Raw genomic sequence first — 11,015 nt, forward strand, 5'->3', positions numbered from 1 at the left:
TTTTTCTGTTTCTGGTTTGAGAATTAAATTTTAAGCATCGTCGTGGAACCCGGTGAAGCCTTTCGAGATTTCAATTGGGATCTGTGGTGCATTAGCTTTTGTCAGATTTTTCAGAAATTTGTGATAGTAATTTACTATTCACTTTGCTGGATTTTCTACCGTGGTACTAATTATCATTCTTTTTCCGATTGCGTGAGGCATAGGGTCGTCGCCCTCAAGACATTTGTTTTTCTCTTTTTGATTAAAAGACTGCAGGAGGGGTTTGATAGGCTCAAACTACTGATTGCTAGTTCTTACTTTTAAAATATATACGCTTTGAGTAGCAATATATTTTTGTTTGTTTTCACGTACACACAGGGTGTACACAGAACTGGACTAACTGTTTCCGAAGACTGGTCTTCAGTTCGACTCGAGGTCAGCTGAAGTACCTTAAGGTTGTAGGGGCGGTTAGTCTGAGAGCCTTCGGACGGCAGCGCTCAACCTTGAGTTGGAGCATTTTCCGTAGGACTGGTTGTTGTCTGGTTGTCGATTTCTCAGTGTATCTTTAGAAAGCCGTTCTATGCTTAACTAAAGATACACTGAAGAGACCTCGAGAAACTCTTTGAGGAAATTCTAACCGGCAACAATCACTCCTACGTTTTGAACAGTTTACCTCATAGAACAATAGGGGTAGGCGAAGAGGACTGAAGAGCCTATCGAAGTCCTATATTTTTTTTTTCCTTCACCAGCTAAGACCTTTCTTTTTCTGATTCGAATATTATTCGAATTAATTTTACCCGGACTTACAAACTTTTACCCTGATCTACCACAGCCTAGATAATCTATTGTCTCAATTTATTCTGTTTTACAGGATTTTTGAGTTTTTTCTGCTTTTGAGAAACTTTTCATGATTTATTGATTTTAGATTCGATTCTTTTTGAAGTACCAGACCTGTTGTAACCATTCAGTAGTCTGATCGAGTTTTGTTGTATATTAAAATTTCACTATTGGACTTTGACTATCTCGGCGATACATATCTATATCTTTATTTCTCTTTTGAATATATGGTATCATACCTACCTTTTGAATAACCTGTTGATCATTTGAAAAGTCATATTTTTTTTTGGAAATTGTTTCTTGAGCTTCTTATTGAGATTTATTGTTGTACTGAGTAATAAAAGTACATTTTTGGAAAGTTCTTCAATATTTTTTTTTGTTGAGATTTGGGTTTGATTTGAACAACATGCAGCCTGCTACGGGTGCTAAGCCAAAAACTTACAGCATTATTACAAGGTCGACAAGCCAAGCAGTAGGAGAAGCTGCTGGAACAGAACCAGGTACCGGATCAGGTATCTCAGCTAGCGCTGATGGCAATGATCCGCCTACACCAAACGAATTTGCAAGTCCACCTACTCTTTCGCAAGTAAATGAGCAACCAAGTACAATTACTAGGCCTTCGTTTAGTCCCTTGACCATTCGGGGCAATGATGATGAGCAAATTGAAAGACTTAGTAGCACAGGAGTTCTTGAAGTAGTTCAGTCCGCATTAGAGGCCACACAAGCATCAATGGTTGAAACCATGAAAAAGGAAATGCAGAAAGCGGTTGCTGCTGCAGTTCAAGCTGCTTTTTCTCAATCTTCCGTTCCTCCAGCTAATCCTATTAACAGACAAGAACCACATTCTCAAAGCATTGATTGGCCTCATGATTTGCCACCACTACAAACCGATACCAGACATGCAGGATCGGGTAGTAGAAACCAGGAAGTTCCAAATCGGAATAGGGAAGATTTTAGCAGGCCCAGGTATCCATATCTCAGTAAGTGGGGCATTAAGTTTGATGCCACCCCAAAGACACCAAATGTTGAAGATTTTATCTTTCGAGTAGAAAGACTTCGGAATAGTTATGGCTGCCCAGAACAAGAATTGGTTGATGAATTTCATCATTTACTGGAAGGCCGTCCTTGTCAGTGGTACTGGGGTCTGATCCGTCAATATCCAAATTTGAACTGGGAGATGTTAAAGCTGTGTATAGTTAGGGAATTCCAGCGTTTTCAATCAAATCTTGATGTAATGAGGCAGATTATGGACAGGAAGCAGGGGAGAGATGAGTCTGCTACACAATATATAGACGCTATAAATAATCTGCGTACTCAATTAAGGGAACCTTTGAAAGATTTTGAAGTTATAGACATCCTCAAAGCTGGATTGAAACCCAAACTTGCCCATTTAACATTTAGTGGCACTTTTTATTCGGTGGAACAATTCCGAAATGAAGTTAGGAAAGCTGAGGAGTTTCTGGAAAGGGAATCATCACTGAGATTTAGGACCAACCAACCCCCTCGAATGATAAATGAAATTAACGATTCTGATTTTGATGATTTAGTCCATGATGTTGAGGAGTTGCGTTTACGGCAGAAGCCAACTGGTGTTTCCAAGAGTGAGCCTTCACGATGTTGGAATTGCGGCAGCAATGGCCACATTTTTAAGAACTGCTCTAGTTCACATCGTTCAATATTTTGTTTCCACTCCACAATGCAATAATTGCAAACAAATTAGTCGTCCTTCTAATGCCTCTAAGTCCGAATCCACAGCTACTCAGACTGTGGACTGACTAAGCTCATCCGATGTTTCCACTTCTATAGACCCAATCTTTTCTGATCCGTGTAGAATATTACCCAGACTTTCCAATAACTTAGCCAAAACGAAACCTGATTTGACCCTACCATTCCATGTACGCATGGCGAACTACAGGAAGGCCCGCGAGCGCATTTTTAACTCGGAAATTTCGACAAAACCTGAAATTTTCGTTTCCAAAAGAATCTTGAAAGCTCGTGAGAGATATAAACTTAGATGTCAGAAGAGATTATCGTTATCTTCCACCACTTTTTGCAATTTGAAGTCTGACGATCCTCGACCTTTTCGAGAGGTCCTTGTCAATGGTATATCTGTGTTAGCTCTTTTCGACAGTGTAGCCACTGTCACCTGTTTAGGTAAAGATTGTTTGTTATTGGTTGAAAAATTGAATCTGAATATTATTCCCGTATATAGGTGTAGCGTTGGTACGGCTAATGGACATCGAGTTTCATGTGCTGGCAAAGTCAACGCTGAGCTTTCGTACGATGGGCAGACGAAGACCATGGAGATCTATCTGATCCCAGGTCTAGAGAATTCCATGTACTGTGGTGTAGATTTCTGGAAACAATTCAAGGTAGCTCCGAAGCTAATAAGCAGTTTAGAGATCAGTTCCCAAGTTCAAGATTCCGACATGCACGTTTTATCGCCAGATCAGTTGACATTGCTTGAAGAAGCAAAACAAAGTTTCAAAGACTTTGAAAAATATGGTCTTGGCAAGACAGATTTGGAGGAGCACGTTATCGACACCGGCGATGCGACTCCGATCAAACAACGTCACTACCCAGTGTCACCAGCTGTCGAATCTTTGATCTACCAGGAACTTGATCGCATGTTAAGCTTAGGAGTTATTGAACCCAGTACATCCCCATGGAATTCGCCGGTCACGCTCGTACGAAGAGGGGAGAAAAATAGACTTTGCTTAGACGCACGTAAACTAAATGATGTTACCATTAAGGATGCGTATCCGTTACCTTTCATTGATGCTCTTTTAGGACGATTACAAGATACGTACTTTATTTCAAGTATTGACTTAAAGGATGCTTTCTGGCAGGTTCCTCTGGCAGTTGACAGTCGACCGAAGACCGCATTCACAGTGCCGGGGAGACCGCATTATCAGTTTACCGTCATGCCGTTTGGGTTGTGCAACGCAGCCCAACGGTTATGTCGGTTAATGGATAAGGTGATCTCACCGGACCTGAAGAATAAAGTCTTCGTGTATCTCGACGACCTCCTTGTGGTGTCTCCAGACTTTGAGACACACGTCAGTCTGCTTCGCAAGGTGGGAGAGATGCTGTCCAGAGCAAACCTGACCATAAATCTGAAAAAGTCAAAGTTCTGTCGTCGTGAGCTAAGGTATCTTGGATACATCATCGGTGAAGGGAAGTTAAAACCAGATCCTTCCAAAATAAACTCAATAACAGATATACCAATACCAAGGAATACTCGAGAAGTTCGAAGATTCTTAGGCATGGCATCATGGTTCAGACGATTCATTCGTGATTATTCTGAGATCTCTGCTCCTATTACAAATACCTTGAAAAAAGGCAAATCATTTTCGTTTGGTGAAGAAGCTATTGAGGCTTTCAAGAAATTGAAACTGGCACTCACTACAACTCCTGTTCTTAATCATCCAGTGTTTGATAAGAGGTTTTATGTGCAATGCGACGCCTCCAACGTAGGCATTGGTGCTGTATTATACCAACTAGACGCTGAGGGGTTGGAGCGTCCCATCGCCTTTCATTCCGCTCAGTTGACGAAGGCTGAACGGAATTACAGCGTCACTGAGCGTGAGTGCTTGGCCGTTATCAGTGCTGTGAAGAAGTTCAGACCGTTCATTGAACTTATGCCCTTCACAGTGGTAACGGACCATAGCGCACTAAAATGGCTGATGGGGCAAAAAGACCTCAGTGGTCGGTTGGCAAGGTGGAGTTTGAAGCTCCAAGCCTTCAACTTCGACATACAGCACCGCAAAGGCTCGCAAAATGTTGTTGCCGACACCCTTTCGCGCTTACATCTGGATGAGGTTAACATGTTTATAGATGAAAACCCTCTTATTGATTTGGAGTCGCCAGAATTCAAGAGCGAAGAATATTTGCAGTTGATCAAAATGGTGTCAGAGAACCATGATAGCCTGCCTGACTTAAAGATATCTGATTCTTTCGTTTATAAAAAGACTTTACCATCCGATGGCACGCCTGTGCATGAGAATTTCATTTGGAAACTGTGGATTCCTTCTGGATTAACCCAGTCTCTTATTGAAAATGCTCATGTTTCTTCGGTTAAAAGCCATTGCGGCATTGGGAAAACGATAGCGTCTTTGCGGCAGTATTTTTATTGGCCTAAAATGGAGAAACAAGTCAACGACTTCATCAATTCATGCATTGTTTGTAAAGAAACGAAAGCCCCGAATATAGTTCTTAGACCTAAGATGGGCAATGAGACTGTCACCCACAGGCCATGGCAGAAGATCTTTATTGACTTCATCGGACCATTCCCGCGGTCAAAGATGGGCAATACGTATGTGTTTATTGTTTTGGACCATTTAACAAAATTCGTTTTGTTGAAACCCCTTGCAAAGGCAAATTCGAGAAATGTTATACGTTTCTTAGAAAGTGAAGTTTTCCATAAATTCGGTGTTCCTCAAATTATCCATTCGGATAATGGAAAACAATTCACTTCATCTGAGTTTTCATCGTTTTTAAAGAAATACGGTTGTCTGCCGATTCGGAACGCAGTTTATTCGCCGCAGGCGAACGCGTCCGAAAGGGTAAACCGGACAATTATCGCGGCAATTAGGTCTTATGTGTCTGAGGACCAAAAGGATTGGGACAAGTGCCTATCTGCTATTGAGTGTTCATTGAGATCAACAGTGCATACATCCACAGGATGTTCACCCTATTTCTCTCTTTTTGGGATGCACATGATCACTCATGCCAGCGCATACGACCTATCCAATAAACTCGGAGTTTTAGAAGATGGATCGGTAGACATCATATCAAAACATAACTTACTCGAATTGATTAGAGACTCCGTGAAAGAGAAACTTCACGACTCATATGAGAAATCTGCTGCAAAGTACAATAAAAGATCTCGAGAAATCATTTTTAAGCCAGGTCAGGAAATATTAAGGAGGAATTTCGTACTTAGCGATGCATCTAAGAATCTGAATGCAAAGTTATGCCGTAAGTTTGTGAAATGTAGAGTCGTGAGGAAACTTGGCAACTCGCTTTATGAAATCGAGGACCTTCAGGGCCGAAGGATAGGTAACTATCATGCCAAAGACCTCCAACATATTGTGCCTCGTTGATAATTACCCGGCTGCTCAGTCGGTGGAGCATGAGACTCTTACTTTCAGGGTCGTGGTTCTTCCCCACGTTTTGGCGTTGAAGATCGGTTGACTTCCCGAGTCAGCAATCCTTCGACTGGTCTTTGGACTACTGCTCGGGTTTGTTATGTCGCCCTCCACCTAATAATAACGCAGCGTATAGTACGCATTCATTTAGCCCAAATATCATACGTCAAGCATGGTCGAACAGCATGGCAACGCTATCATGACAAACCGGCTATGTATACGCATGTGAAGCAACACGAAATAAAATTGCAAGCATTGCAATAGAACGAGTCGCCGCGGTTGGACAAAGAGATAAAGTGTTTGTTAGCGAAATCAAAGAAAATTCTGGAGGATTTACAATTCCTCCGCATAACTGGTGAAACAAAGTTTTTTATATTCTTATTGGGATTTCCAAAGAATAAGGTGAGTGGTGAAACACTGAATTTCCACCCACATTATGTAGGGCAAAACAGTTTATAAATTTTTGTTAAAATTTTTACAGAAATTGCGCGCTGAAATGAATAACTGTACCCTTAGTATCTGGGTCCACGTGTCGGTGTACGGTATTTAACACCACGTGCCCTCATACGCACGATACCGTTGCTTAAATCATTTCCACGTGTACAGTTCCACCAACAAAACTACGCAATTTGACGCAACGAAATTCCAAAAGAATTATTACCAGTTTGTTGAACGTTTTTCCTAACAAGCATTCTTTGATGTCCAACAGCTGGATCCCACGCTAACATCTGTGGGTTATAATAAAGGCGTATCAATTAACTCGTTCAGGTTAACACCAAGCAATACCTTGGCAGAAATAGGAAATTAATGACTTTAGGAGATTACGGAGATTTGCAGGTGCAACCCCACCAAGCAGCGACGCCATCAACATCTACGGCTCCGATACACCGCAGCACATGTCGGTCTACATGGTAATTTGACCAGCACCGGCAATAGGGAAGGCACATCATCCATCGAATGTGCAATAACCACAGTTCCTAATTAAACTTTTTGTCACCTCCTGGTCCTAATGACAATCACTTACACATCACCGGGAATGGTCAACCATCATCTATCATCAACATCTTGTCGCAAGTAACCACGTGTATACACCACCTACGTCATTGGAAAAAAAAGTTTGTTTGGAAGTCATTGCCTTCGAGGTCCACAAGCCCAAACCATAACCGACACGACGGCGACACCAGTCTACGTCCATGGCGAACCGCTTTTGAATTGTGGAGCACTTGGTTTTTTTGCAAACATCTTTTCCATGACACCAATGACGAATGTCCAAGTCTTCCTAAAGTCATCTACACCTAATTACATCGGAACTAACAACATCAAGTAGTTCGCCTCTAAGAACACACATAATAATATTATATTCTACATGGACATCATCACAGACAAATTCAATATTGGATACTTTCTCACCAGCACCCATACACCCCCATAGCCACATTCAGTTTTGAACACTTTTTTTACCAGCACCCATACACCACCATAGCCACATTCAGTTTGGATACTTTTCACCAACAGTCATACATCACCAGAAGCCACCCACCTTTTCCAGACCTCACCATAGACAAGCCGTTAAAGCACACATCACCACATATATCATCCCATATTCATCAAAATCCATCAACATTCTAAATTGACAGACGACTACTGTTTGAGGATCAATCCGAGATAAGTACCTTATAAGATTAAGCGTAAGTCCAAATCATAGAGAATTGAAGGACATTGTTGTTAGTGATCATTGTAATTTGCAAATGATTAACTGCATAAAGTCCTAAATTTGAAGTTTATTAGCGGAATTATTTAGATATTTTAATATTATTATCAACTCGTGATTATATACCCAGTATTATTATACAGTAAAATTATAGGCCACACCGAGGCATAATTTATAGAAGTTAAAAGTGATTATTCAATATTTCTTTGACATTTTATTTTCAATAACAATAATGTTGTTTTTGTAAAATCGTTCGTTGTTGTAATTCATGCAACTACCTTCTATAAATTCGCCTTGGGCCACATTTATAAAAGTGTTAATATTTGCCATATTATAGTGATTGTTTTTTTTACACGAGTATATACATACATCAATTTCACGGCGAACTCAATTGTATCAGACATAAACTGTGGTTTTGATGTTCATTGAATTAGTTCACGCTACGCCGAAGCATACTTTTAGGCATACCCGAATTTACCCAAACTATGAATTTATAATTGTTGTTAGCATTTAGTGATATGGTTTTCCCATTTGTTTTATACTAGTCGAGCTCGAGTAGGTAGGGTGATTTCGATATAGACAAATTGCACAATAGATGGGAGCATCATCGTAAAACTATAGTTCATATATTTTTTTTTTTTGCCTTATAGAATAAAACCATAGGTATGAAATGATTTTCAAACAATTATAAACAACATTTATAATGGATTAAAAATCAACATAAAGGTAAGGTAAAGGTACAGGTTCAGTCAACAGAATTTTTGGGAGCCATCATCATTGATGAGGCTCATTGGGGATTTGTGTAGAAATCCATTGGGAGGGCAAGGTAACCCAGCAAACACCTTGGGTACCATCAACAACAACAACAACAACTTTAATTCTTTTGAATTTAAATAAGCATTTCCTTTTTTTTGTGATTTTGTGATTGATAATGAATCAATTTGTTTATGGCTGGTCAGGAGTGGCCACTGAGCTAGGCCGAATTTCTTCAATGGCAAGTGTATACCAGCGACATCTTGGTATGCCTCATTCCCCCTTTACACTCCCGAATTAGTTACATAACAAATGTCAACCATGCTTTTGACAGATTATGCCATAAAAGGAAAAAATGTAATCAGCTGTTAGCTGTGGCCTACCTTTACTTTATTCTACCATGGTTATATGTATAAAAAAAGTACCGTCTATTACGCGGTTTTTTGATATTTAGAGCGTTTTCAGACGATAGGGTTTGACTGCTCAAAAACGCGTTGTCCGTTTTGGTTCTCATTCGCAAACTGTGCCAGTGTTGAAACAAAATGTGGACGTAAGTGAACGAAAACGTACATAAAGTACTTTTTTGCTAAATTCGTTCGTGAAATATTTTTTATTTATTTTGTATTATACAAACATTACTTCAAGAACATGTTATGATTTTTTAATTAATTTCTTTTATAGTTTTCGTAATTGAGATTATTTTAAATGTTTTGAAATAAAAAAATGTTCGAACAGAATTGTTTGTATAAAAGGGGACGAAAAAATCCGTCAAGGAAATTAGCCTAATGTAAATCTGATCATGGTATAAGTAATAACTGTTTCCTCACATATTTTTATAAAATAAGAATGTGTTTGTGCGAAATGTGTAAGAATAAAAATGTAAACTAATAATCATTTTTGTGTTAAATGCTGTAAGAAGTGACAATACACACATAAACCTTTGTGGTACATTTTTGTAAAACCGTACTTCTTTTTGTTCAAAAAGTACGCTTGTATAAAATGACTTCAAAAACGCAACACTAGATGTGAAAATTACGAATGAGAGTCAAAACGGAAACCACGTTTTTGAGCAGTCAAACCCTATCGTCTGAAAACGCTCTTAATTATAAAAATGATAGAAACATTGACAATGGAAAGTAAAATGTAAAAAAACAATTGAAAATTTCGCATGAAAGTTTCTACGTGTTGATGGTAGTGAAAGTTCAAAAGAGAATTTAAGAAAAACTTTATAGTGCAAGTTTCAGAGTGTGGCATAAGACTAAGTGGTGTTTTACATTTAAACGATTGCTCGTACGAGATTTTGTCTCCTCTTTGTGGTGGTTATTCTTGTTAATGGGTACTTTACACGATATGTTTTTTACATATGAGTTGTCACTTCTCCCAAACAAAATGTATATGCAAAGTGAAAACTCATATGTAAACTAGTAAGAAAAGCGTTAAGTTCGGTCGGGCCGAACTTTTTATATCCTCCACCACAAATTTCAGCCATTTCGGTGGATTAATGTGGCCACAACCTTCAAAATACCGAAATTCGGAAGGTACCGTTCTATGGGGGCTATATGATGGCGTGGACCTATACCTACAAATTTCTGGGGGAAAGTTTTATACGCCTAAAGAAGACTAAATACCAAATTTCAGCCATCTCGGTGTGATAATGAGGCTAAAACGTTCAAAATATCGAAAATCGGGAGATATTGTATTATGGGGGCTATATCAACACGTGGACCTATATAAACATTTTATGGTAGAAATGTTTCTTAGCCTCTAGAAACACAAAATACAAAGTTACAACCGATTCTTTGGTTAAGTGGGTCTAATACATTCAAAATATATTAAAATGACGCGTACTTTATATGGTGGCTATACCAAAACGTGGACCTATATAACCCAACTTTGGTAGGAATATTTTTTGGCCTCTGGAGACACAAAGTACCAAATTACAACCAATTCGGTGGTAAAATGTGTCATATATATTAAAAATTCCTTAAAACGACGACGCGTCGCGCGTCATTTTGTATGGGGGCTATACGAAAGCGTGGACCTACATAGCCCGCTTTCAATACCAAAAGTCCTACGTAAAAATAACATATTTTCCCAAAATTTCATCAACCCACGTCAATCCGTTCGGACGCTAGAGTGATTTCCACAGACGGACGGACATGGCTATATCGATGTAGAATTGCACGCTGATCAAGAATGTATATACTTTGTGGGGTCTACAATTATTATTTCGAGTAGTTACAAACGTAGTGACAAACTTAATATACCCCCAGGGTATAAACATGTGCAATTGTGAAATTTTCTTGGTCAAAAATGTTAACATTTCGAGTTGTTTACATTGAACAGGTGATTAAAAGTCAGCTGTTCAGACTTGCAAATTTTTGCGGGACAAATTTTCCCAGCAGAAATTTGCAAGTTCTCAGTCACAAAACTCTCCAAAAATCTCTCCAAACTCGCTCTCTTTTGTTGGATAATTTTGTTATCGAACAGCATTCAGAAAAAATTTGTACGAATTTGTAAAAATTTTTGGGGTATCGTACAGACCTACTGTTTTTAATTTTTTACCGCCATTTCAAAGTCGATTT

This window comes from Musca autumnalis, unplaced genomic scaffold, assembly GCF_047663935.1.
Source record: "Musca autumnalis isolate F117 unplaced genomic scaffold, ASM4766393v1 scaffold_5, whole genome shotgun sequence".
In the NCBI taxonomy this organism is placed as follows: domain Eukaryota; kingdom Metazoa; phylum Arthropoda; class Insecta; order Diptera; family Muscidae; genus Musca; species Musca autumnalis.